The sequence below is a fragment of the Copadichromis virginalis genome, linkage group LG6 (assembly GCF_057382275.1).
Source record: "Copadichromis virginalis isolate Kocher_CV1m ecotype Utaka linkage group LG6, C_Virginalis_male_GT1.1, whole genome shotgun sequence".
Taxonomy (NCBI): Eukaryota; Metazoa; Chordata; class Actinopteri; order Cichliformes; family Cichlidae; genus Copadichromis; species Copadichromis virginalis.
In genome coordinates this window covers 4,681,992-4,708,991 of record NC_140623.1, presented here as the reverse complement: position 1 = coordinate 4,708,991, position 27,000 = coordinate 4,681,992, and positions in this window count along the sequence as shown.

The window sequence follows — 27,000 nt, the reverse complement described above, 5'->3', positions numbered from 1 at the left end:
CATGATTGAATGAGAGAAGAAGAGGCAGCTGCAGCGTAAAGATGCAGAATAACTCCAGCTTTGTGTCTTTTTTCATTGTAGCTGAAGTCCGGGACAAACTGTGTTCCTTTTCAGCTCAATATGAAACGCGTAATATTTTCTCTCAATGCAGGACGATTCTGTTTTTTACGGGACGGTTGGCAACTCTACTAACTAACCTTATGAATAAAATAAAGTTCACTATCAGTAACATCATAGCACCACCCAGCTGTAAAGAAACTCCGTCATGCGAGCTAGTAGCAGTACGAGTTATTGTAACTGACTGTAAAAAGTCAGCACAACGAAAATAAACTCCACCTGAACTTGGTTTATATCTGACCCAGAGAGACTGCAGGTCATAACTTCTTACCTGAGGTTCAGTTCACCTGACACTCGGACTGGCGGCCGCCTCGGGGCTCTCCTCCTCCTGCCTCCCCTTTCCCTCATCCACCTGCTGGCCTCTTGTGGCAGCTCCGCCATAGAAACCACCAAACAACTGAGTTATTTGTACACATCTGCCACCATCTGGCCAGTCCAACGCCTTTCATTGTTTATACCATTACAAAAAACAAAACAAAACAAAAAACTTCGGCCCACATGGTCGTGCCATCAGTTAACCTTTGCCCAGGGTTACCCCTGCTCTAGAATGAAGAATAATGATAGTCAGTAGAAGCAAGACAGAATATATGTGTGAGAGGGAGACAGGTTTAAAGGTGAACATGCAGATAAAGTCAAAGCAGGTGAGTTTAAAAAAACAACCAAAGCAATGGACTTTGAGAGGGTTGATGAAGAAAGTTCATGCAGGATTAAGCGAGTGTCAATGTCAGTGACAGAAGGACAGCAGAAAAAGTGAAAGGGAAGGTTTTCAAGATTGTAGTCGAGTCAGGTATGATGTACACGCTGGAAACAGTGGTGCTGACTGAAAGACAGGAAGTGTTTCGATGCATGCTCAATCATCCAGGTAAGGAAATCCCGAAACGTTGATTCTATCCATCTGGACATTTTCAGTGGACAATCATCCAGGTGACTTCTTCAGTCTCAGCTGACTGCAGGTTTCCAACCTTATAAACAGTACATCTGCACAATGACTGAAACTAGCACCACTGAATGAACAATGGGCTGAGAGGTCAGATCCTTGATCATTAATATGCAAATTGTCATGACCATTGATCACCAACCACTGACTGATCATTGATCAAAGGCTTATTAAATTATTTCTGAGTTATAATTAGAGTATTGAGTGGAAACAAGCTATTGTCGTGCTTTTGTGTTACAACTTGTTATATTTGCTGAATCTAACATGAAAGTTGAATGAAAATGGCATTTTCTTCATTTTTGTGACTTCATGGAGGATTTTTATTATTACATTATCATGTTTTTTAAGGACATTGAACAGAATTCTAAATGCTTCATTTTATAGGATTTTAATCCAACTAAATAACAATTGTCATTTGTTGTCTTTTCCAATTACATTTTTTTAATGATGTGTGCTCAAATATGGCAAAGGAGTGTTTGATGGGTTTTTTTGTTACTTTGTTTTGTTTTTCATATGTCAACTGGTCAGTTATTGGACATTTATTGATGCATCTGTCCAAAAGTAAGCAGCTGAAGTTTTATGGTAAATGGACTGATTCTTTTATAGCGCTTTTCTACTCTCCCAGAGTACTCAAAGTGCTCTATACAACATGCACCCAATTGCACCCATTCTCAGAAGCACTTTCTAACTACATTCACACTCCAATGGATGCATCGGAGAGCAACTTGGGGTTAGTATCTTGCCCAAGGATACTTGAAATGCAGGGAGGAGTCAGGGATCGAACCACCATACTTCTGAATAGTAGGTGACCTGCTCTACCTCCTGAGCTACAGCCATCCCAATTTTACAGCAATCATGTTGAAATTCTCTACCATAAAACCTTTATGCAAATAAGAGATGCTCGAGCAGAAGACGTGGTTGAGTTGAAACGTAATGATCCTTGTAGTAATGACACTGCAGTGATCAGCATCCTCTGCATCTGGTTGTTGTTAATAGAAACCTGAAAAAATTCTAGTGTTTAACCCTGTGTAGCTCCCTCTTATTAGTGAGTTGTTTTCAGTACCTATATTACCAACTAAAAGGTTTTAATGAAACTGGTTTCCTCTGTTTTGCCTCCCTCTATTGATGCTGAAGTAATTAAACTGAAGCAAAAGCTGCAGGTCTGTCTCTCACTCACAAACAGCTCACTCAGTTTGACCCAAAGTGGGCTGACCCTGACATTTTCCTCTCATCTAATGCTCCTTGAATGAAGTTTTGTATGGTTCCACAGGCTGCCATTATAAAGCAAAGAGCAAAACCAGGGGCAGGGCAAGAAATTACCTCTTCAGTTTTCTCACACAAATCTTTTTTCCCCTGTGTCTCGTTCTTTCTCTTTCACAGTCACAAAGAACATTATTTGTGTAAAAGACAGAAAAGTATCATTCTGTAATCATTTGTGTTCCAGAAACTATTGGTGTTAGAACCTTTTCCAGCATCGGTAGTTATAATCATTATAATATGATTATAATATGACAAAAATAATAAAAAGGGTTGCACTTTCTATTACAGCTTGGTAACAAAGTAGTAATAGTAGGGAAACAAGGTGTGCATGGTTATTACCATTAAATTACCAAAGTAATGACTACTTTATACAAGAAACAAGTACAGAAACAAATATGTTATTACCACTCAGTTACCTGTGGTAGTTTCTGTGTAATAAGTAGGAAACAGGACTGCAAAATCAAAGACTGCCTGTTTGTATTTACTAACATAACAGTAACTTTTAAAAGAATAATACACATGAATACAGTAGATTTGCATAGGAGTGTAGATGACTACATAATACACAATTTATAATATGGTAAAAATATTTCAGCTATCAAGAACGTGGAGTACATGTTAAAAATGTCATATTCTTGTCATATTCAGACTTGTGGGGGGCACAACAGCACCATCCTGCACCGCCTTCATCACCGATTGACCTCTAACCATCCGAAGATCCAGTCTCGCCTGCAGCCAGTAGCACCAAGCCTTGGATACTAAAAAATTCAAAGTTTTGAAGAAGAACAATTTTAAAGAAAGCATGATGTAACAATTTCACACGGACTGTCCTATTTAAAGAAAATCCACCATTATAATTTGTATATAAAGTAAAATAATGAATTAATAGTTTTCCTTCTCTTCCAAAGGTAACGCATTGAAACACATTTTTAATCCCTATCAAACCTCAAACCTCCTCACCTAAACTATCACGGTTCTGGGTCATTTTGACCAGCATTTTCAGTTTCTTATGTTTTGGTATTCTTCTGTATTATGATTTATGTTCTGATTCTTTTCTTATCCTGTTTTGAATATCATATTCTATGTTTCAGTTTATTCTGGTTTAGGGTTTTGTTCTCAGATGTTGTGTCCTCGTGTTTAGTGCAGGTTTAGTTCAGCGTCCTTGTGAATTGTTTCTGGTCATCTGAAGGAAATTGTCTATGGTGTGAAGATACGAGATGTGCAGCACCTGAAACTACGGATGCTGGATGCCTGTGCTGGCATTTCTCCTGCGGTGTTACTATCAGTGTGTGAAGAGTGGGAGAAGAGGGTTGCATTGACAATCCAACACAATGGACAGCACATTGAACACATTTTATAAGTGGTCAGAAACTTGTAAATAACTCATGAAAGAATAAAGTTACGTTGAAGCCAAGCACACCATTGTTGTTCTTGTGACATTACCAATAAGTTTGATGTGTCACATGACCCTCTTCCTATTGAAAAAACAAAAGTTGTATACAAGATGGCCGACTTCTAAATGGCCACCGCCCATCTTGAGGAGTTTGCCCCCTCACATATACTAATGTGCCACAAACAGGACTTCAATATCACCAACCATTCCCATGTTATTACGGTGTATCCATATGAATGGCCCACCCTGTATATTAAACCACCTTCGCATCTCAGCGAGTGCCTGTGCTTGGATCCTCATTTATTTTCTCCAAAAGGCTCATCCCCTTAGCCGTGGCATAAACAATGGAAACTGGAGTGGTGAATACTCTAAACGTCATTAATAATATTATAAATTTACTATGTCTTATTTGAAAGTACTAACCACATCTAGATCTCAATCCATATTTACAATATTTGTCAGCTTATAAAAACTAAGGTTTTGCCAGTAAAATAAAATAAATTAATCTCAGCAGGTGCGTCCTGTTTTCACAAGTTATTGGTGTGGACGTGATTAGAAAAGGCATACATCTGTCTATGTAGGACCGAGTAATTGAAGCCACAATATCAAAACTGCAGGCTAAAATACAAAAATGTTCTGATGTTTGACATCTTGATTTGAAAGGATTTACTTTAATGGACACAATGTTTAATCAATTTAACATAATGTTTGATGATTCATTGTTTTTTCAGTCTGGACTTTTCTTAAACTGTTTTTTTTTTCCTTTTTATACATTATGTTTGTAAATTATTGTTTATATCCTTATGGGTGTCATTGCTTGTAAAGGTTTTGCTGAGGGAAAACTTTCATGATAAATTGTATTGCCATTAACCTGGTCCTATTTCATCTTGACTCACATTATCTTCTCTTCTTTTTTCCCTAAAAACTCTTTACATCCATCCATCAATCTGTCCTTTCCACCTTCCATCAGCATTTTGCCAGGGGTCATGGTAATAAAAATCAGGACTTATGATGTAATTATTTTTACATACATTTCCATTTAAATGTTAATGGGGCTGGTAATTATTAGGTATAATAGACAACACACACACACACACACACACACACACACACACACACACACACACACACACACACACACACACACATTCTTCTATATGAGTATAGAAAGCCAACATACAGCAGGCACCTACATACAGATGGATCCTGACAGTCACATTTACATGTGCACATGCACACACACACACACACACACACACACACACACACACACACACACACACACACACACACCTATTAATAAGAAGATGAAATTCTCTAATTATAATTGGCTCTGTGATAGCTGGCCATTGCTTCCAGTCATTAGTGTGACTACATTTCCCTTAGGTAATTATGAACATATTTCAACTCTGTGACTGAAAGATGATTCCTGATTTTTTAAGATTATGGGGCAAAAGAATCTACTCCCAAGGGTTATACTTTGACAGTCTTTACCTCCTTTAATTTTATCAGAGTGTTTCTGACTCAGATGTGCGTTTGGATTCAATGTCCCCCTGATTTAGGTGTATTTCTCCCTGACAAAAGTACTCCCATGGATGTGAAGTACATTAGTACTACCAGTCTGATAGTTCCTTCAGGGCCTCAAGGAGCTCATAGCCAGTCCCCAGATGTGCTTCAGGCTGCAGATATATGAGTCACAAGCAATGAGGGTGAAAGTGAAGGAGGGCTGACAATTTTGGTTTCTTTCTAGGAGGGACTACACTTCCATCCATCACACAAAGAAGTCTGTCAAATGCCTTGATAAGCCTTCGGATTGCCCCTTGAAGGACATGAGACATTTTTCCAAGAAGCTGAGATAGCCCAGCAGTATCTGTGGTGTCCTTCAGGTAGGATTCATATTTTCTGTCTGAGGGCTGAAACCAAGATGTTCTGTACAACACAATTTGAATTTTCAAGCATTTTCATATTTCAATCTGCTGCTAATAGAGGTACAGTCAATATTATACACATCTTGTTTGTGTCTTGGAGTAATGCTAAATACAGATTCTATACAGGTTTTCAATAATTATATATAAACAGTGTATGTTTAAGCATTCTTATGGAAACTGCTGCAGTAGTCCATCAAGTACTCTTAGATGGATTAATTGCATGCACATGTATTAACTTATGTAGTTTCATATTCAAATTATTATTTCCAATTAAGATACATTTCCAGATAAGATGCATTGATTTTATAACTGTTTACTGTTTACTCGTCTAGATGCAAAAGCTGAAATGTCACCAGCAGAGACATAACATATTCTAAGTAAATTGAGTATGTACACTATATTGCTGAAAAATATTTACTAATCCATCCCTATCATTGAATTCAGGCATTGGAATCACTTCCCTGGCCATGGGTGTATAAAGGCAGGTGGGTTTTCATGGCCAAGCAGCTTCATCCAAGCCTTACATCACCAAGTACAATGCAAAGTGTTAGATCCAGTGGTGTAAAGCACACCGCCACTGGACTCTAGCGCAGTGGAGACCGGTTCCCTGGAGTGACAAATCACACTTTTCCGTCGGGTAATCCAATAGACGAGTCCGGGTTTAGTGGTTGCTAGGAGTATCAAACTTGTCTGACTGCATTGTGCTAAGTGTAAAGTTTGGTGCAGGGGGATTTCACTCTCCCAACTGTGTGGGAACAGCCTCTTTCTCTTCCAACATGATTGCCCACCAGTGCACAAAGCAAGGTCCATAAAGACATGAACGAGTTTGGTGTGGAAGAACTTGTCTGGCCTGCACAGAATTCTGACCTCAACCCAACAGAACATCTTTGGGATGAATTTGTGCAGAGACTCCGGGCCAGGTCTTCTTATCCAACATCAGTGTCTAACCTTACAGACAGTGATGTGTCTGTGTTCATATGCGTTTAAAGGCAGACAAGCAAATACTTTTAGCAATATAGTGTCTATCTATCTATCTATCTATCTATCTATCTATCTATCTATCTATCTATCTATCTATGTCGCTTCTCATTGGTAGAAACTATCTATCGATATATATATATATATATATATATATATATATATATATATATATATATATATATATATATATATATATCTTGATAATATCGATAATGATTTCTACTCTATTTCACCACTCAAAGCACTTACAACCACAAGAGGAGAATGTGATGCGTTCGCCAACCTAATTAGTAAACTAGTAAACTGGTCCATGCTAATTCTTGTAAGAAACTCTAACAAATACTGGAAGAAAATGTAATAAAAAATCTTTCCAGTCTTTTTTCGTTTCAGTATCACAAACTGACACTATGAAACCACGTTGGGGGAGGTTGGAACAGTCAGCATCAGAGTTCTATAACTTGTTGAATAAAGTCACTAAATAGCTCAGATTTAAATCATATTGTTAATCTTATCTTATCTTATTCTTTTTTATAGGGCATCGTATGTATTCATTTCATTAATTTGCTATTTGGAAAATAGTGTCCTCGTAACACACACCTTATTACCTCTAGAAGAACTGATGTCCTTGAATTCTCCTTTGACCAGTTATCACAGCAACAATATGGCTACACACACACATACATACACACACACACATCTGACAGGAACAGTAATTAATCTCCGTATGTCCAGGAAGAAATGCTGTCCATGGAACAAGAACAAGTAGGAATAAAACATCAGGCAAGGGAACAAGAAGGTTGGAGAGATCACATATGTCTAAAGAGGGTATTCATACCTGTGTGTGTGTGTTTCTGTTCGTGTGTGTGTGTGTGTGTGTGTTTCTGTGTCTGTTCGTGTGTGTGTGTGTGTTTCTGTGTGTGTGTGTGTGTGTGTGTGTGTGTGTGTGTGTGTGTGTGTGTGTGTGTGTGTGTGTGTGTGAGCCTACAGTGAGCTCTGTGCTGAAGAGATCTACACTGACAGCTGTAGACGTAGAAAGTGCTGCCCATGACCACAAAATTCTGAAGCAAAATATTCCCAGACATAATCCACCCTGCACCTAAAGTAAGGAATATTTATGATCCTCTGCCAATTTATATGCCAGTACTCCTGTCCTAGTAAATACCCGAAAAACAGAAATGCCTAACTTATTGGAACATACTTTGACAAAGCACAACAAGTACTCCAACCTTTATTCAAGTTGATCATTCTGTGAGTATTTTTTTATTTTCTAAAAGTTGGATTTAAAGTGATCTCATTTAACACTTTACGATTAGTTTGTTCAATTCGGTTTCAGTTTAATTTTACTTATGTAGCACCAAAACAGAAGAACAGTCACCTCAAGGCACTCCATAGTTTATGACCTTAAGTGCGAGTTTCAGGTCTTGCTGAACATTTTTAAATTGTAAATTTAACACATTATTCAATTTACAAATTGTTTCTAAATCAAACAAATGTACAGTTTGTAAATTAGGGTCCTCAATGAAGTCAAAAAAGAGGATAAAGCAGGGTTTACGACTGACAAATCACTATCCATCTTTTCTGTGTAATTAAACAGAATTTTATATATGAATTTTACAAAGTTTTCCTGTTATTTTTACATACATGGAACATCAATCAAATGACAAAATGTCTAAATTAACTAATTATTAATCATTTTTAAAAGTATTATTTTTAATAATTAATTAATTATACAAAATAAATTCTAGTTTTATTTTTAGATATATATTTAGCTATAAATATATATCTAAAATGTGTCGCACTGAGTGGTAAAATGCCATTAAAAGACAGACATTTTCTGTAAATTTACATGGGTTTGTTTATTAATTCAAAGATGGTGTGTAATTATAGAAGTCACTACATAAGTGATGGAAAACTATTGTACGATTTTTTTTTCTTTTTAATATACAACTTTCAAGTATTGTGTCAAAATATATGCTTACAGTAATTTACAGAAAAAGAATAAAAATAGAAATAATATAATATATATAATATAACATAACATATATTATTCATATACTTATATCCAAAAATGCCTCTGAAAATGACACGATTCTGTCATAACAAATGTAGTTAGTATTATTGTACATTTTTTTAGATAAGTTTAAAAATAGTTTGTTACACAATGTCAAAATAGTTTTGTAAATACTTAGTGCTTAATATTCTGTTTTTATAATACAGATAAATTAGCAAAAAGTGAAACGGTTAATTATTTTAGCGATCAATCATTATTTTAAACAGAAACAAAGGTACAGCAATATCAACAGCAGCTATCACTCACATTAGCACATGGAGCCATTGTGGATTATGGGACATTTTTATTATGTTATTATGTAATTGGTTATGATTTGTTAGGTTTGTATTGTGTGTTTGCATATGTGGGCATGTTATGCAAATTTCCACCCTTTGGAGGAGAAGGTGAAGCTTTTTTTTCAAATATCCAGCAACAAGAGAAAATTCAGCGGAGGAAAATTAAATATTTCTAAGTTTGTACCAGGTGAATGATGGAAAAATGGACCTTATAAGACCAACCAGTGTTTACTTTTGGACAAACACTGCGGACACAGGAACACTCGAAAATTACTGTAAAAACATCAAAAACTAATTTTGAGGGAGGAAAAAGGATCATTCACAGCAGTCACAAAAAACTATACATTACAATTAAAAAACAGAAACTTTCATGTAAAGCTAAAGCAGTTGTGTCTTATGTTATTATCCTGTAAAAATATGGACATTTTCTGTATTTTTACATGATGGTTATTTTCCCCATATTTTACAGTGTAACCAGTCTGATAGGACTAGCCTATATGTGCCTCGATCACTCGCTTATCACATCCAGGCTCGAAACAGCAAACACAAACATAAATTCATTTTACTTTTAACTTCAGTGGTTGTCAAATGTGAAGTGAACACTCCACAGGGCTGACCTTAACGTTAATGACAAATAGAACATGACGAGACTTTCTAAAGGAAAAGTGAAGCGAGTGAGACGTGGAATTCATGGCTACCGCCACGGTAAGAGGCATGCAAATCCACAGACACAAACATTCAATGGCCCACTGTGACGAGCGCATTCATTCCATTCAGTCACTGTCTATATAACCCTGACCTTAATTGTTATGACAAACAGCCTTACCGTCACCGCTTCTCATTGGTAGAAAGAAAGACCTAAACTTCTGTATCCAGTAAGTACAAAATGTTGTCCCTGCCTGTCTGTTCACTTTTCATGGCTTCTAAACACAACAACAACTGTGCTGACTGTGACCAAACAATCGTGTTAGTGTCTCCACACAACTTTTTTTCTACTTCTGTGTCTTAAAAGCAAACGGACTGCCCTCCCCTCAACTGATTCCTGTACAAACAAAATCCAGTGAAAACTGGATTATTTACGGTGTTTATGTTCTAATCCGGCTCTTTAGATTTACAATACTGAGGTGGCAATTTTCCAAATGAGGATCTAAAGAATATATTTTTTATTTGGAAATTTGGAACTGAAATAACAAAAAATCACAAAAATCACCATATTTATTTACTGTCTACGTTTTTTATGAAGTGAAAAACAAATACAGACAGGCTTTTTTTTTTACAGTTTTTTCTGAATGCTTAAACCCTAACTGTGATTCCTGTAGCACAATCTCTAAAACTATTCAGACTTATAGCAAAACCACTCACTGAGTTTGCAAAACTAAAAGCACAAAAACTGCTTTGCACTCAGTTTGCAATTTTGTAACACACACTTTGCAAAACTGTAGGCACAATTCACTGCACAACACTCAATTACCAAATTTCCAACACACTCCTAGCAAAAGTATACACATGTATGGCTATCATTAACACTAATTTGCCAACTGTCTGGCACACTTTCACATGTGAAAACTTTTTTAGATAATTAGTTCACTTTGCAATCAGCCTAAGCACTATAATCCAGGTAAGCTGTGTGTGCGGAGTACAATGGAGGGAGCAGAAAGAGTGAGAAGTAGAGGAGGCCGAGGAAGAGGACGTGGAGGTGAAGAAGTAGGATGAAGAGGACGACAAGGACAAGGAGGAGCAAGAGGAAGATGAGGAGGGGGGAGAGGAAGATGAGGAGGGGGGAGAGGAAGGGTAGGAAGAGTAAGAAATAGAATTGCTGATGACATCAGAGCTACAATAGTGGACCATGTAATGACCCTGAGGGTAGCTGGCCAACGGGTCCAGCCTAACTCGAGCTGCTACACTGTAGCAAGCACCATAAGGACATCTTGAAATGAGAATCGGTTAGTACAGTCACTCCGCACAAAGATTTGTAGCACTGCCATATGCCAATGAGAAACACACCAATACCGTAGATGTAAAAATACTGAAATTGTTACTTTACAGAATTGCTAGATGACCAGATGCTGGGGCAGAGGAAGCATGTTCACTGCAGACCAAGTAACCCATATAGTCATTATGGCGATTGCAAATAATCCTATACTTGGAAATAAACACTTGTGTTTGTTTTGATGTGTTTGAATAAACACCAGTACTTGAAGTTTGGATCCCTCTATGCTTATGGATCTATGACAGAAGTATGAGCTCAAACTGACATAGCCTACCTTGTGCACAGAGAAAGCAAAAGCCAGATGTGTTTTGTATTCATACCATCAGTGTGCAGTTGGCGCATTGTGTGCTTAGTAGATGATGGCTTGTGTGTACTGTTTGATACGGAAACACCATTTTTACAAAGGTGTGAAGAGTTAATCTAGCTGTGTTTGCTTTTGCAAGAGAACTACAATGTTTTGATGATTGGGTGACAGGTTTTCTTATTTGTGTGAAGAGTTTTGCAAAATTAGCAAATAGTTACAAAAAATGTGCTTAAGCAATCAGAAAAAACTGTAAACTGGCCCTCACATCTTGCTATTGATGGCATTTCCACTGTTTTCACACAGATGACCAGGAGAGAAAGTCCCATCCAGCTGAAGCAAGAAGCACTGACTTAGAATCAGTCTTTTTTTGTTATTCATGAAAAATATGTAATTTGGTGTATGTATTATTCATGGTGTTTTCATTTTGCCCTGGTTGTCCAACTTCAGTTTTCTTTGGCTGTTTTAAATGTTCTTTGATATTGAGAGTTTGAAGAATGAGCCATTATGTCACGTATTATTTTGGCTTCACTGGCAAACATAAATGCACCCAAACATGCACAAAGACTGAAATGGGCTGAAAGCACATCTATGAACACAGTCGAGGCTGTAATTACACTTGTCATGGTAATAATTGGTTATGGTTTGTTAGGTTTATATTGTGTGTTTGCATATGTGGGCATGTTATAATTATACGGTCAGTATAATGCACTGACACTAAGATGCCACTTTGTTCTCTGGAAAACATTCTAAATTATAAATAAATAAATAGTAAAGTTGCAAAAGATAAATGTGCAGCAGTTTTGGATATTTATTCATCGTGGCTGATGGTAAAAAATGTAACATGCATGTTTCAGCTTTGCACAGAAAAGCTTATAAAAGCTTCAGAGCCAAAGCCTCTAAGCGGACGATGTGATGATAACATTGTACATTTTATTGTACACTAGCCCTGACTTTTCAGTGAGGGAGTTCATGGCCTAATTTGGGCTCCACTTAGGGGAAGAGCCTACAGTTCTCACTTTTCTTCCTGCACACTTGTCTTCATCAGTCTCGTCACCTGCTGTGGATTTAATTGCTCGTGTGTCGCTGGTCCGTGAGCCAAGTTATAACATACAAAGAGCTGAAGTGAAACCAGGTGTTAAATACAATGAACAGTGTGCACTGCGCTTCATTTTTTGATCTTGTAATGTTTTTCAGTTCTCCTATTCCCAGTGAACTCCCCTATCCACTAACCAATCAACAGTCAAACGCTTCCAGTAAGGCAGTCAGGATCTTGGAGGATGCATGGCAGCGGGTCTTGCGTGGGTAAAAACCCTCTCTCACCCCATATTTTTCATGAATAACAAAAAAGACTCATTCTAAATCAGTGCTTGTTGCTTCAGGTGAATGGAACTTTCTCTCCTGGTCATCTGTGTGAAAACAGTGTAAATCCCTTCTGTCTGACCAAAAACTCTACACGGAGGAACATATTTGTGGGACCATAAATCCCACATTAGGCAGTATCATTAGAAGGCGTAGAAAACACATTATCTACCCATGAAGCCAGATAACACACACCAATTAGTTAAACTGCAGGAATGTCTTAAAGACATAAAGACCTGGATGGCCGCTAACTTTCTGCTTCTTAATTCAGATAAAACTGAGGTTATTGTACTCGGCCCTGAAAAGCCTAGAAATATGGTATCTAAGCAGATTCTTACTCTGGATGGCATTACCTTGGCCTCCAGTAACACTGTGAGGAACCTTGGAGTCATTTTTGACCAGGACATGTCCTTCAACGCACATATTAAACAAATATGTAAGACTGCTTTCTTCCATTTGAGCAACATCTCCAAAGTTAGAAATATCCTGTCTCAGAGTGATGCTGAAAAACTAGTTCATGGCTTCTATGCTGGATGACTGTTTTTACATCGGTTTTTGCATCCGGGAGCATCGAAAAATGGCCACACCGACGAGAGCTCTGAGTCATCTCAGCAAATATTTTTTTTAATTTATTTTGTACTGCTTGCTATTTCTGTGCAGACAGCGCTATCATATACTCGGTATGACAGACAAACGCTTTTGGAGCTACGTTCATCAGCCAGTTCGGACTTTACAGCGGGTTTCGACACTGTGGACGCTCTGCCTGGGATCCTTTGTTTACTCGCGCGACGCCGAGGGAAAACAAAGAGGGGGAAACGCGCCGGAGTTTTGAGCCGAACCCGACAGAGAAACAGCAAGCCACCTCTGCCCAGCTTTCGAATCTCCAGTCTCTGGACAAAAAACTTAACGAGCTGTGTGCACAGATTAAACACCAAAAAGACATCATGAACTGCTGCGTTCTGGCCTTCACAGAGACATGGCTGGAGCCAAGTGTCCCCGACTATGCCGTCACACCAGATGGATTCACTGTTTGCCAGGGAGACTGAACGAAGGACTCAGGCAAGAAAAGGGGAGGAGGGGTGTGCTTTATGGTTAACTCTTTGTGAGCTAGAGATGTATGTATCTTAAAAACTTACTGCTCTCAGAGCCTCGAGCTGCTGACCATGAAGTTAGACTTTTTTACCTCCTGGGGGAGTTCAGTTCAGTTCTCCTTTCAGCTGCTTGCATTCCTCCACATGCTGATAAAGCTATGGCTATGAACGAACTGTACGACATCATTCTTGGACTTGAGAACAAAAATCCTGAAGCTGCCTTTATTGTGCTGGGAGACTTCAACAGAGCCAACGTGAAGAAAGTTCTCCCCAAATACTACCAACACATCTCCTTCCCCACAAGAGATGATCAAACACTGGACCATTGTTACACTCAATTCAAAGAGTGCTACAAACATGAAAGAATAAAGTTACGTTGAAGCTAAGCACACCATTGTTGTTCTTGTGACATTACCAATAAGTTTGATGTGTCACATGGCCCTCTTCCTATTGAAAAAACAAAAGTTGTATCCAAGATGGCCGACTTCTAAATGGCCACCATGGTCACCACCCATCTTGAGGAGTTTGCCCCCTCACATATACTAATGTGCCACAAACAGGACTTTAATATCACCAACCATTCTCGTGTTATTAGGGTGTATCCATATAAATGGCCCACCCTGTACATTTGATTGTAATGTTGACCCTGTGCTAACTTGCATATGACAAATAAAACTGAAACTGAAGTGTAATTCATTATTATCAGGAAGTCTTAAAAACTGCCTGAAAAACCTTCAGTTAATCGAAAATCCTGCGGCAAGAGCCCTGACAGGGACTAGAAAGAGAGAGCAGAGTTATCCAATACTGGCTTCCCTTCATTGGCTTCCTGTTAAATCCAGGATTGAATTGAATTTGTCTTTGTCCTGTGTTCCTCTTCTCATCCCAACCGGTTCCAGCAGATAGCCCTGAGCCTGGTTCTGCAGGAGGTTTCTTCCTGTTAGGAGTTTTTCCTTCCCACTCTTGCCAAACCCTTGCTCACAGGGGGTCATGTGATTTTGGGGGCCTTCTCCATTTTCTCTGTATCATTCTCTGGTCTTTACCTTACAGCATAGTTCCTTGAGGCAATACTTCCTTCAACAAAATAGAATTGAATTGAATTCAACTGTTTTACCTATACTGTGCTTGTATGGTGTCCTTGAGTATTTTGAAAGGCGCCTATAAAAATTTATTATTATTGTTATTATTATTATTTTTTTTAATCAATGGAATTAACTTTCAGGGGTTTGGGGGGCATTTATAGCCACAGAGCACTTCAGGATATATGTGACTGCTGATTTTGTTTCACACACAAACTGCACACCCTGATAGTTTATAAAGCCTCATTACCAAGTGAAAATAATTATGATTTCAATACATAATTGCTTCTACTAAGACTAGAAAGACTGAACTGGCTGCTTGGGTTTCTATGGACTAAAGATATGCTGATATTCCTAAAAAGCAGAAATAAAAAAGGAAAACAATATGCCATTGTATTAAACAATCAGATTAAATGATTAAGGTTCTTAATTTTGGATTTTAAAATTAGCTGCTATGTGATTTTTAAATTACAGGAAAAGATATTGTCCAAATCAAACCCACAGCTGTTCAACTGCTTTAAATGACAAAATGTGTCAAAAAAACAAACAAAAAAAAAAACGCTGAAACGGTCAGATTTGTAATATAAATTAAACAGCTGGGATTATGTGTGTTTGTTTGTTTTTCTCCTTTTGATTTTGGGTTATTGGCCTGCAAAAAATGACTGCAGTGAGAATGAAGAAGAAGCGGAAAAATAGATGTGATGAGAGAGCACAGGCAGGAGCTGGAAATGATAGAAAGGGGTGTCAAAGCCATGGAGATGGCTAAAACAGGAAAACATGTGTATCAGCTTGTTACTGTAGCTCTGTGCAGCAGCACAGGGTGTCGGTGGCTTTTCACCATCAGCTCAGAAAACAGGAAAGAAAATGAGTCTTGGGCATCGGCCAAATGCTACGGCTGAGCTCGGCTATTAGCTAACATCTCACTGATGTGGCTGGAAATGATTTCCTCTTCTTAATTCTGTTTGTTAGCTCAGATTAAATTTGAAAGCAGTGGTATTAGAACACAGCAATGCTTAATTCCTCACCTTTAAAACTGCATACCAATTTAACTGTGCAACCTTCAGTAATAATCAGATTATTACTAAATCCATGTTGACAACTTTCAATTCAATTCAATTCAATTTTATTTATATAGCGCCAAATCACAACAAAAGTCGCCTCAAGGCGCTTCATAGATACAGAGAAAAACCCAACAATCATATGACCCCCTATGAGCAAGCACTTTGGCGACAGTGGGAAGGAAAAACTCCCTTTTAACAGGAAGAAACCTCCGGCAGAACCACACAACAACCCGTTGTTGTGTGTTTCTTAGCCTTCATGCATGAATCATACTACAGTCCTGCACTACATCCAAAGTATTTACAAATAACACGTAATGAACCTCTTAAAGGAACCTCTAAATTTTGTTATGTGACTGTCATTTATACATATTTGACTTTACATCTATTTTTCCACAGTGTTGCTCGTCCGGACAAGTCCAAGACACATCAGGCTCTGATTGACAAAAGCATGTAATCAGTTGATTCAGGGTGCCTTTGGTTTGCTTTTCCTTGCAGTTAAAACAGTGAAGTTTGTGCTTATTGAATTGAAAACAAGACAGACATTTATTAATTGTACAGCCCAACCACCACTTAACCACAGAAAATAAAGGAACAAAAGCAATAACTTTAAGCCACAGATGTCTTTTGTTGTTTAAAAAACAAGATTGTGACACTTGCAGTGTTTTTAAAATGTATTTGGTTTTTAATAGTTTAAATGTATTTTTAACCTTGAAAATTGATGAAGAGGAAACAAAAATCCTGGAAAAAATTAAAGTGACTTAAAACACACATCATTTTAGTTGATCCTTATCTACTCTAGGGGCCTGAACTTAACCAGACTGTGTACTCACACACACACACACACACACGCACACACACACACACACACACACACACAGTAGCGGTTTTAGATACGGGCGACACAGGGAGTTAGGGTTAGTGGTGGGGGGCGGCATCACGGGCATCGGCAAAAAAAAAAAATGCTCGTACTCATGCTGCCCCGACGTCAGCCAGCGCATATTGGGAATGCCACAGGCACCGATCGGTTTTCTATCGCCCATTTGCTGGGAGTAAGGGCGCCCTCCATTTGCCAGGTGCGCCTGCTGCTTGCAGCGCAGAGATGAGAGGGCGGGGCGGAGGGGGATTCTCTGACCGGCTGGAGCAGCATCTAATGACCAACTCGCAAAATAAAACAAAATAAAAACAAAACAACAAACACGAAAACAACAGACATCATGATACAGACTTATAATTTGCACCGATGTTTTTTCGAAATTCTATACACGAAAACTGAGCGTGAGAGCCCTCGGTGCGCCTGCGCGCTGCTGAAGTCAAAGTAAACTTTATTGTCATCTCCGCTACATACAGTCCAGTATATAGAGAGACGACAAGGCTCCAGTTACAGCAGTGCAAGTAAACAAACAATATATATAAGAAGAGTAAGAAAATAAATATACACTTTAGGACTCAGGGTAAAGGGATCAATAACAATTTAAAATTTACAGTTTGATGATTTAAAGTTTCACACACATGCTCTATACAGGCGCTGTGGAGAGCATCCTCACACAGAACATGACATCGTGGTTTGGGAACAGCTGTGTGAAGGACCAAAAAGCTCTCCAGAGAGTGATCCGTACAGCAGAACGCTGCTGCAGGATTGCTCTCCCCCCGCTTCAGGACACCTACACCAGGAGATGCCGGACTAGAGCAGCGCAGATACTGAAGGACCCGTCCCATCCTGGCAACAAACTGTTCCAACTTCTGCAATCTGGTAGAAGGTTCCACATCTTCCGGGCAAGGACAGAGAGACTCAAGAGGAGCTTCTACCCCCAAGCCATCCATGCCCTAAACACACACACCCGCCCTCTCACATCATCTATAATTGATTGAGACAGGACTGTCTTCCAGACACTAAACCAAGGCACAATGTAGATTTCAATTCCTTTAATTTTAAATATGTTTATATTGTCTATCCTGTAAAATAGTCAGATGTCTATTCATATTAATGTACAGAATTCACCTGCTTGCTGCTACTACTGCACATTCACCCAATGTATATACTCTATATATATATATATATATATATATATATATAAAATGTTTTTCCTCTACACCCCCCCCCAATTTTCCCAATTTTTTTGCACATGTCGAGGAGCGTGTCAGGCTACATTTCACTGTGTGTTATACTTGTATAACTATGCATGTGACAAATAAAGAACCTTGAACAATCCGTTCAAAGAGGAGGGGGGCTGGCTGCTTCCAAATAGAGCACATTTCAGTTATAATTATGTAAATCTAAGCCCATTATGTATTCATGATTTGAATCCTGGGTTGTGTGAAATCCCAGAAATAAACCTTAGACAAAGTGAAACTGTGAGCTAAGGTGTAGGTGTGTTAGGTTATGTTGTGGTGATCCTCGAGTCCTCGAGGAGTTGTGTTCATACTGGAGTGCAAAATTAAAACCAATGTAAGATGGACAAGAAAAGTTCAAAGCCACCAGGTGCTCAGTTTAGAAAAAAGAGAAAAGAAGAGGAGGAGAAACGAGCAAAAGATGCAGGTAAGCAGATGCGTGATTGGATCATGGCAGGTCATCCTGGAACAATCAGAATCAGAATACTTTATTAATCCCTAAGGAAATTATGTGGGTTATAGTTGCTCCAAGAAGAAATGGTAAAAATAGTAACAGTAACAGACTAAACTCCAAACAATACATTATGTTACAGAGGGAGTGTTCGCCCAGGGCGCCAAACAGGCTAGGACCGCCACTGCACGCACGCACACACACACACACACACACACACACACACACACACACACACACACACACACACAGGGAGTGCTACAGGGAGTGCAGAATTATTAGGTAAGTTGTATTTTTGAGGAATAATTTTATTATTGAACAAAAAACTCATTAATATCAAAGCTGAATGTTTTTGGAAGTAGTTTTTAGTTTGTTTTTAGTTTGAGCTATTTTAGGGGGATATCTGTGTGTGCAGGTGACTATTACTGTGCATAATTATTAGGCAACTTAACAAAAAACAAATATATACCCATTTCAATTATTTATTTTTACCAGTGAAACCAATATAACATCTCCACATTCACAAATATACATTTCTGACATTCAAAAACAAAACAAAAACAAATCAGCGACCAATATAGCCACCTTTCTTTGCAAGGACACTCAAAAGCCTGCCATCCATGGATTCTGTCAGTGTTTTGATCTGTTCACCATCAACATTGCGTGCAGCAGCAACCACAGCCTCCCAGACACTGTTCAGAGAGGTGTACTGTTTTCCCTCCTTGTAAATCTCACATTTGATGATGGACCACAGGTTCTCAATGGGGTTCAGATCAGGTGAACAAGGAGGCCATGTCATTAGTTTTTCTTCTTTTATACCCTTTCTTGCAGCCACGCTGTGGAGTACTTGGACGCGTGTGATGGAGCATTGTCCTGCATGGAAATCATGTTTTTCTTGAAGGATGCAGACTTCTTCCTGTACCACTGCTTGAAGAAGGTGTCTTCCAGAAACTGGCAGTAGGACTGGGAGTTGAGCTTGACTCCATCCTCAACCCGAAAAGGCCCCACAAGCTCATCTTTGATGATACCAGCCCAAACCAGTACTCCACCTCCACCTTGCTGGCGTCTGAGTCAGACTGGAGCTCTCTGCCCTTTACCAATCCAGCCACGGGCCCATCCATCTGGCCCATCAAGACTCACTCTCATTTCATCAGTCCATAAAACCTTAGAAAAACCAGTCTTGAGATATTTCTTGGCCCAGTCTTGACGTTTCAGCTTGTGTGTCTTGTTCAGTGGTGGTCGTCTTTCAGCCTTTCTTACCTTGGCCATGTCTCTGAGTATTGCACACCTTGTGCTTTTGGGCACTCCAGTGATGTTGCAGCTCTGAAATATGGCCAAACTGGTGGCAAGTGGCATCTTGGCAGCTGCACGCTTGACTTTTCTCAGTTCATGGGCAGTTATTTTGCGCCTTGGTTTTTCCACACGCTTCTTGCGACCCTGTTGACTATTTTGAATGAAACGCTTGATTGTTCGATGATCACGCTTCAGAAGCTTTGCAATGTTGAGACTGCTGCATCCCTCTGCAAGATATCTCACTATTTTTGACTTTTCTGAGCCTGTCAAGTCCTTCTTTTGACCCATTTTGCCAAAGGAAAGGACGTTGCCTAAAAATTATGCACACCTGATCTAGGGTGTTGATGTCATTAGACCACACCCCTTCTCATTACAGAGATGCACATCACCTAATATGCTTAATTGGTAGTAGACTTTCGAGCCTATACAGCTTGGAGTAAGACAACATGCATGAAGAGGATGATGTGGACAAAATACTCATTTGCCTAATAATTCTGCATTCCCTGTAAACTGACACAAAAAAAATCTATACAACAGCAACAAAGGCCAAGGTAGTCTTAACCTCCTAGGACCTGGTGTCCACATATGTGGACTTTACATTTTGGGTTGTCTAGACCAGGGGTAGGCAAACTTTTTAATGACGAGTGCTATCTAAAATGAAAACAGATACTGTGGTGACAGTGATGTACACTGTCTTGTTGGTATATGTAAGATTTCTATACATTGTACATCAGATAAAAACTTTGGTTGTAAGATTTAGATAATTTTTTAATAAAAGCTAGACATTTTAAATGAGAATAAGAAAGAAAAGTATTTCTTTGTGCCCCCCTCTCCCTGTTAATGCCCTACATGCCCCCTGGCAACACTTTGCTAGACCCGCCCCTGCACAGTTACCAGCTGTCAGCTACTTAGAAAAGGATCCTGGTGTTATTTGTGTCTCAGAAACAGTTCATAACTTCCCTTCAACTCATTCATGTCACCTAAAAGGTAAACCTGTTTCTCCATCACTGTTCAGCTCTGATGATTCAGTAAGGACGTCTCCTGGTTTCATCCTCATGTTTCCCTCTCACCACATATCCAAACCAACATCATGACCAGCAGCTTTACAGCTGTGGCTCCAGCAAACATCAGCTGATACTAGAAATTAATATTAAATAAATTCTAACAACAGCTGATCAAGCTTAAACGTGCTGCTGTTGTTTAGCGCGACATCTGCTGGTTTCCTCTTTCTGGCACAAAGTGGGCGATAAACAAAGAAGAGAGAAAAGCCGATCAGCTGATCATTGATCAGTTTCATGATTGAATGAAAGAAGAAGAGGCAGCTGCAGCGTAAAGACGCAGAATAACTCCAGCTTTGTGTCTTTTTTCATTGTAGCTGAAGTCCGGGACAAACTGTGTTCCTTTTCAGCTCAATATGAAACGCGTAATATTTTCTCTCAATGCAGGACGATTCCGTTTTTTACGGGACGGTTGGCAACTCTACTAACTAACCTTATGAATTAAATAAAGTTCACTATCAGTAACATCATAGCACCCACCCAGCTGTAGCCGTCATGCTAGCTAGTACGCAGTACGAGTTATTGTAACTGACTGTAAAAATTCATCACAACGAAAACAAACTCCATCTAAACTTGGTTTATATCTGACCCAGATAGACTGCAGGTCATAACTTCTTACCTGAAGTTCAGTTCACCTCCTCCTGCCTCCCCTTTCCCTCATCCACCTGGCATCTTGTGGCAGCTCCGCCATAGAAACCACCAAACAACTGAGTTATTTGTACACATTTGCCACCATCTGGCCAGTCCAACGCCTTTCATTGTTTATACCATTAAGAAAAAGAAAAAAAAATCATCGGCCCATAAAAACGAAAAATCACCATTTCCCCAGTACGCCCGATGGCCAGTCCAGCTATGGTCGTGCCATCAGTTAACGCTTCACATGGCAACTGTGGCAAGCGTGCCAAGGGTTGACGACCCCTGGTCTAGAGCAAAATACTAAATTTTGCTCAACAAGGGCCTGATATCCACTTATGAGGACATTATACTGCCACTGTTCTATCGAAAATGAAAACGAATGTCCTCATATGTGGATCTTATTTGCCTCAGAAACAAAATCAGGTAAAAAAATAAAAAATAAAAAAAATCAGGTAATTCTTTGTTTTTACATTCATCAGGTCCCAATCAGCCCGAATAGCAAGGAGAAATTAAAAAAAATGCATGCCATGAAAAAGTTCGTGTCTTAGGAGGTTAAAAGAAGGAAACAATAAATTACATTTTTATGGATTTGCTAAATTTAAAAAATGTAAACTCTCAGAAACAAAAGGGTTAGGAAAAAGTCCATTTCTGTCCCTACAGACATAACATACATAAAACCACCTCGTAGGACTAATTATTGGATCTCAAGGTCACTATTTTTACCTTTATTTTGTTGTTTGTTGGGTTAATGTTACCACCCAGTAACAAGCTGATGTTTGGATACTTTCTTCTACTTTAAGGTGCGTTACCTGGAGACATTGTTCTTCCAATTGAAAAAAGGGGGGAAAAAAGGAAACTCAATAAAATATTTTTTAGACTTTCAGATTTCTTGCATTTACTTCCTTATTTAGCTTAAATGAAAAGCGTTTTACACATTATAGTAATAATAATAATACATTTTGTTTATAGGCACCTTTAAAGACCCTCAAAGTCACCTTACATTGGTACAAAAAATAAACATATAAGGTAAATGAAAAATAAAAAACAAGTATGAAAGTATAAAAGGGGAAGTTACAAAAAATGCTATACAAATGTCAGATCAACTGCGAAGCTGGAGCAATAATGGCAACAATAACATACAGAACAGATTTTTAGCTGAGCACCAATGACAAGACAAGGCTTGAATTGATTTGCTAACTTTGTAATATAAAATATAGCAAATACATGCAGTATATATTAGTAACAATAAATGGCTACACACAAATAAATACAAATAAAAATGTATTTAAATGCTTCAGTGAAAGTAAGCCCTCTATGAATAGTTACTGCTGGGTCTTTATCTTACAGTAAGAAGAGCCATGAAATGACTATTGTTGTGAAAAATCATTAGACAGAAAACTCAAATATAGCTCCATTCACCAGATATCTTGATATTATGTTTCTGTTTCTTGCTTTTGCTCACAGTCATTACCTGTTCTTAGAGAAGACCACACTCACACTAACAGCATGCTCGGACAAACATGACAAGAACACAAAACAGCATATATTCAGCAAAATGGGGTGAAAAGTGCTCATTTGTGGATAAATACACAAAAATGTACAAACACCTGCAAACACACATAGAACCAAGCAGCTAGTACACACTGTGGCACATGTACACAGGCTGACCTGCAGCAAGAGGCTCTTTCTGCCTTTCAAACCTCCTCAGATCTCCTATCCTCCTACATTCAACCGTGGCTGTGTCTCGCCCCTCTCGCTGTCTCTATGATCAGTGTAGTATAAAATGAGGAAAAATGAGAGTTCAACAAGGCTGCTGTTACCTCAGTGCAACACACCTTCACTCAGCATACCGTATACAGGTTACACTGTCCTGCATGTACAACACACAGTATACTGGGTTTACGTACTGTTGTGTGAATGCACTTACATTGATCTTACATGCTAACTGCACAAAATCATACTTTGCATTGACGTAATAATAGCTCCACTGAAATTTTCAGGTGAGCGTTTTTAAGCTGCAGAGAAATAATGCTGGGAGCTCTTGGTCTCATTCAGCTTTTGGTTTAGATTTGACCGTTTTTGCAATTTTTAGTAATTAAAACAACATCCAGGTTTGTCTTCTGCATAATGATAATAGATGTTTGACTTATTTTGAGCAATATACGTTAATTTATCAAATGTAAACATTCACTTAAAAAAAATCATAATTAAATAAAAGATCATCAAGAGGAGCCTACCGAGAGCCCACAGTGCTCCTCTCAGGGAAAGCACACCTGTTTGGTACAACAAAGCATGATTCTTGTTACAACTGCCTGCAAGACGGGTCGGTCTATTCATGCTTTGTGTGTCCAGTTGTTAATTCCCGTATTTCATCTCAGGTTTTGATTGCTTCCTCTTTTATTTTGGTAGTCTCTTGTGCTCTCTATTTTGTTTTGGTTTTCTCTTATGGATTTATTTTATATCTCTTATTTTCCCCACCTGTGTTTTCACTCCCTAATTACCTCATGCGTCTATTTAAATTCTCAATTTGCTTGTGTGGTTATTGTGTTTCTGGGTTTCTCTGCCTGTTCCTAATGGTTTCCCTGATTAGTGTTTTCTTTTTGCTTATAGACTAATAAGCAAAAACAAAACATTTTGCTCTTTTATTTGTAATCTGCCTCCTTTCGTCCACACTGTAGCAACAAAATAGGCTGCACACTTGAAAGCAGCGACTGACACCCTCTAAACGTACATTGTACCAATCCTGTAGAGTGACATTCTCCCTGTGTGTGTGCGTTTGTGTGCATGTGTTTGTGTGTGTGTGTGTGTGTGTTTGTGTGTGTGTGCGTGCGTGCGTGCATGCGCGTGTGTGTGTGTGTGTGAGTGTCTAGGCAATCATCACTCAGTGTCACTATATACACCGTGTACCAGTGAATGACTTATGCACATACATGCATAATTGTGCACAGTGGGTGCATTACAGAGTGTGAAACCATATGTGGGTGTAAATAAATACACAGCCAGCTCCTCGTTTTCTACTTATCCCTGTGAAGAACAAGTGAATAAATAAATCAGTTTGAAAACCCTTAAAATGTCTTCATGAAAACATGTGCAGGTTTGCGTTTAAATGAGAACCCGCCAAGTCCTTTCACTTCCTTTCTTGTCTTGTTAGTAAAACAGATAGCAGTGATTCAAAAGTGAAGCCCCAAATGTTTCTGTTTGTAGTTTTTCCTCCTTGTTTGCATCCTTTAACTCTTCTTTCTCTGTTTTTTTTTTTTTTTTTTTTACCACATTTTAGTACAAATACACAGATGGACACACAGTAAAAGATTGAATAAGACATTGGCTTGTGTATTAAACGTCAATGGTGTAGTGCCCATTGATTCAACACTGACAACAGTTACAATTTATAACTTCCCTTTGACAATACTAAAGGAGAATACACCACAACACACTCTGCCTCTGACATACCAAAGAAAACTGAGGTCACTAAAGGTGTGTGCATCGATACTGAAATATTGATTCTTGTGATATCAGATATTTATGTTCTACAATCAATTCTTATATTAAAATATTATAATATATATATTTCAGTAATTTGAGGTAAATTCGTAGTTCCTGATCGGTCTAGGCTCAGGGTTTTGTGTCTAAATGATGGGTAGGAACTACTTCCTTCGCCTGTAGCAGTGATATCCGAAGTACAGCTGTATAAATGCATCACGTGTGCTCACTCACTCAGTTCATGATCGTAAGCAGAGTCATGTGTGGAGCTATTTCAGCTCCACAAACAGCCAAGACACAGTTTGTGCCACATGTGGTAGGTCCACAAAGCTTGTCAAACACAAACAAAAGTAAAGTTTATGATGAGGTGAAGTGAAGAGGAGGAGAGGGGCAGGAGCTGCTAGGGCAAGACAGACATCGCTCGCGGTGCTTTGGCGCTGCAGACAGGCTCTATCCAGGTACGGAGGGAGAAATGTGGAGCTGTTGATGAATTTGGGAGTGTGACTTACATCTGCTTGGGTTGTTGTATTAATATTTAAACAACAAGAATTCACTGCATCCTTAAAACGATGGAATCCCATTTAATGCTTTGATTATTCAGACTAGAGATCTTTAAATTATACAGCGTACTCGCAGTAAAAAAATGCCCTAATCTAAAGGAGAATTGTTATGCCCGTCAGCTTTTGCCTTGAGCATCCAGCTGGCGCCAGGGGGCCCGCATGAGATGAAGATGGTAGTTGTTTTGGTTAGTGCGAACAAACTGCTTGCAGTTTTACAGTTGGTCTGATGTCCGTCACTGGTCAGCAGGTCTCTCAATTCCTGTTCTTCTTCTTCAAAATCTTATCCATATTGCGTTCAGTAAACACAGTCTGAGTACTCACAGCCCTGCCCATCGTCTATCATGTCAGCCAGCCTTGTGGGATTTTGAACAGCTGTAGCCTCTTCTTGTTCTTCGATAAGCTGGGTCCGAGCCAGCTCCAATCAGTCAGAACTCTGTAATCGTGGTTCCGAATTGGTAGATGTCGTTCAATGTCCTCCATCGAGAGTGTCGCCAGACACACGACACAGCAAGCATCTCCGCAGGACAATCAGGCTCTCCCAGGAGGGTGTCAATTTCATTAAGGGACCAGTTGATCAAATCCATAATTCTTTAGGTTTTTAGAGAACAAGTCTGGGAGACTCTCTTAGGGTTAGAGAGACTATATGATCTTATGATCTTAATGGTGCTCCACATAGTCCATGTTAATGTCAAAGTGTTCATCAGTGTGCTGCGTATACTTCTGTTTAGCCCACTAAATGCCCATCTTCAAGAATGAGTGCTCCTTGCTGTGAGCCTGCTGTGATGGCATGCCACACATGGTAAGCTCCACACCTCACCACCAGTTGATTCACTTTAGTTTAAGGGCTGGGAGACCTGAAGTACCACTGACAGCCTAATTGGATAGCACCACATGATTCATTGCTTGGGGGGTGTTTCATGTTTGTTTAATTGTTTTGTATTAGTTGGTTATATGCAGTGTTGGGTAAGTTACTTTAAATTAGTAACTTAGTTACATTACTAGTTACTTCTATCAAAAGTACCTCAGTTACTTCAAGTTACTCGTTACTTTCAGAGTAACTAGCTACTAGGTAAAGTAACTTTGGTTTTACTCAGAATTCTCTCGTTAATGTGTTGCTTCCGTAACTGGATACCCAGCAAGTTTGCCAGTCTTCTAGCTTGCTTACTTGCCACAAGTGCACTGTGCCACCTACCAACAGAAAGGAAAAAATAACGTGCACATTTCCACGAGAGAAATCCCACGCCTGATTCTATCCTAGCCTGCTTTTTACATCCAACACAAAAACTGCAGTCGTGGTGCTTTCGATTGTACTCAGAACTCGGAAATTCTGCCTTCTGAATAGGAAGATGTAGGCAACACCAGACTGCAGATGAGCTGCATACAGAGCTGGACTGGGACAAAAAAATCGTCCCGGGCATTTTGACTAGAGACCGGCCCACCATTATAGGAAAAATCATAAAGCCTCTGAATGAAAATAAACACTGTTGTGTATTTCTTTGTGCCCCCCTTTCCCTTTTAATGCCTTACCTGGCCCCCTGGCAACACTTTGCTAGACCCGCCCCTGCACAGT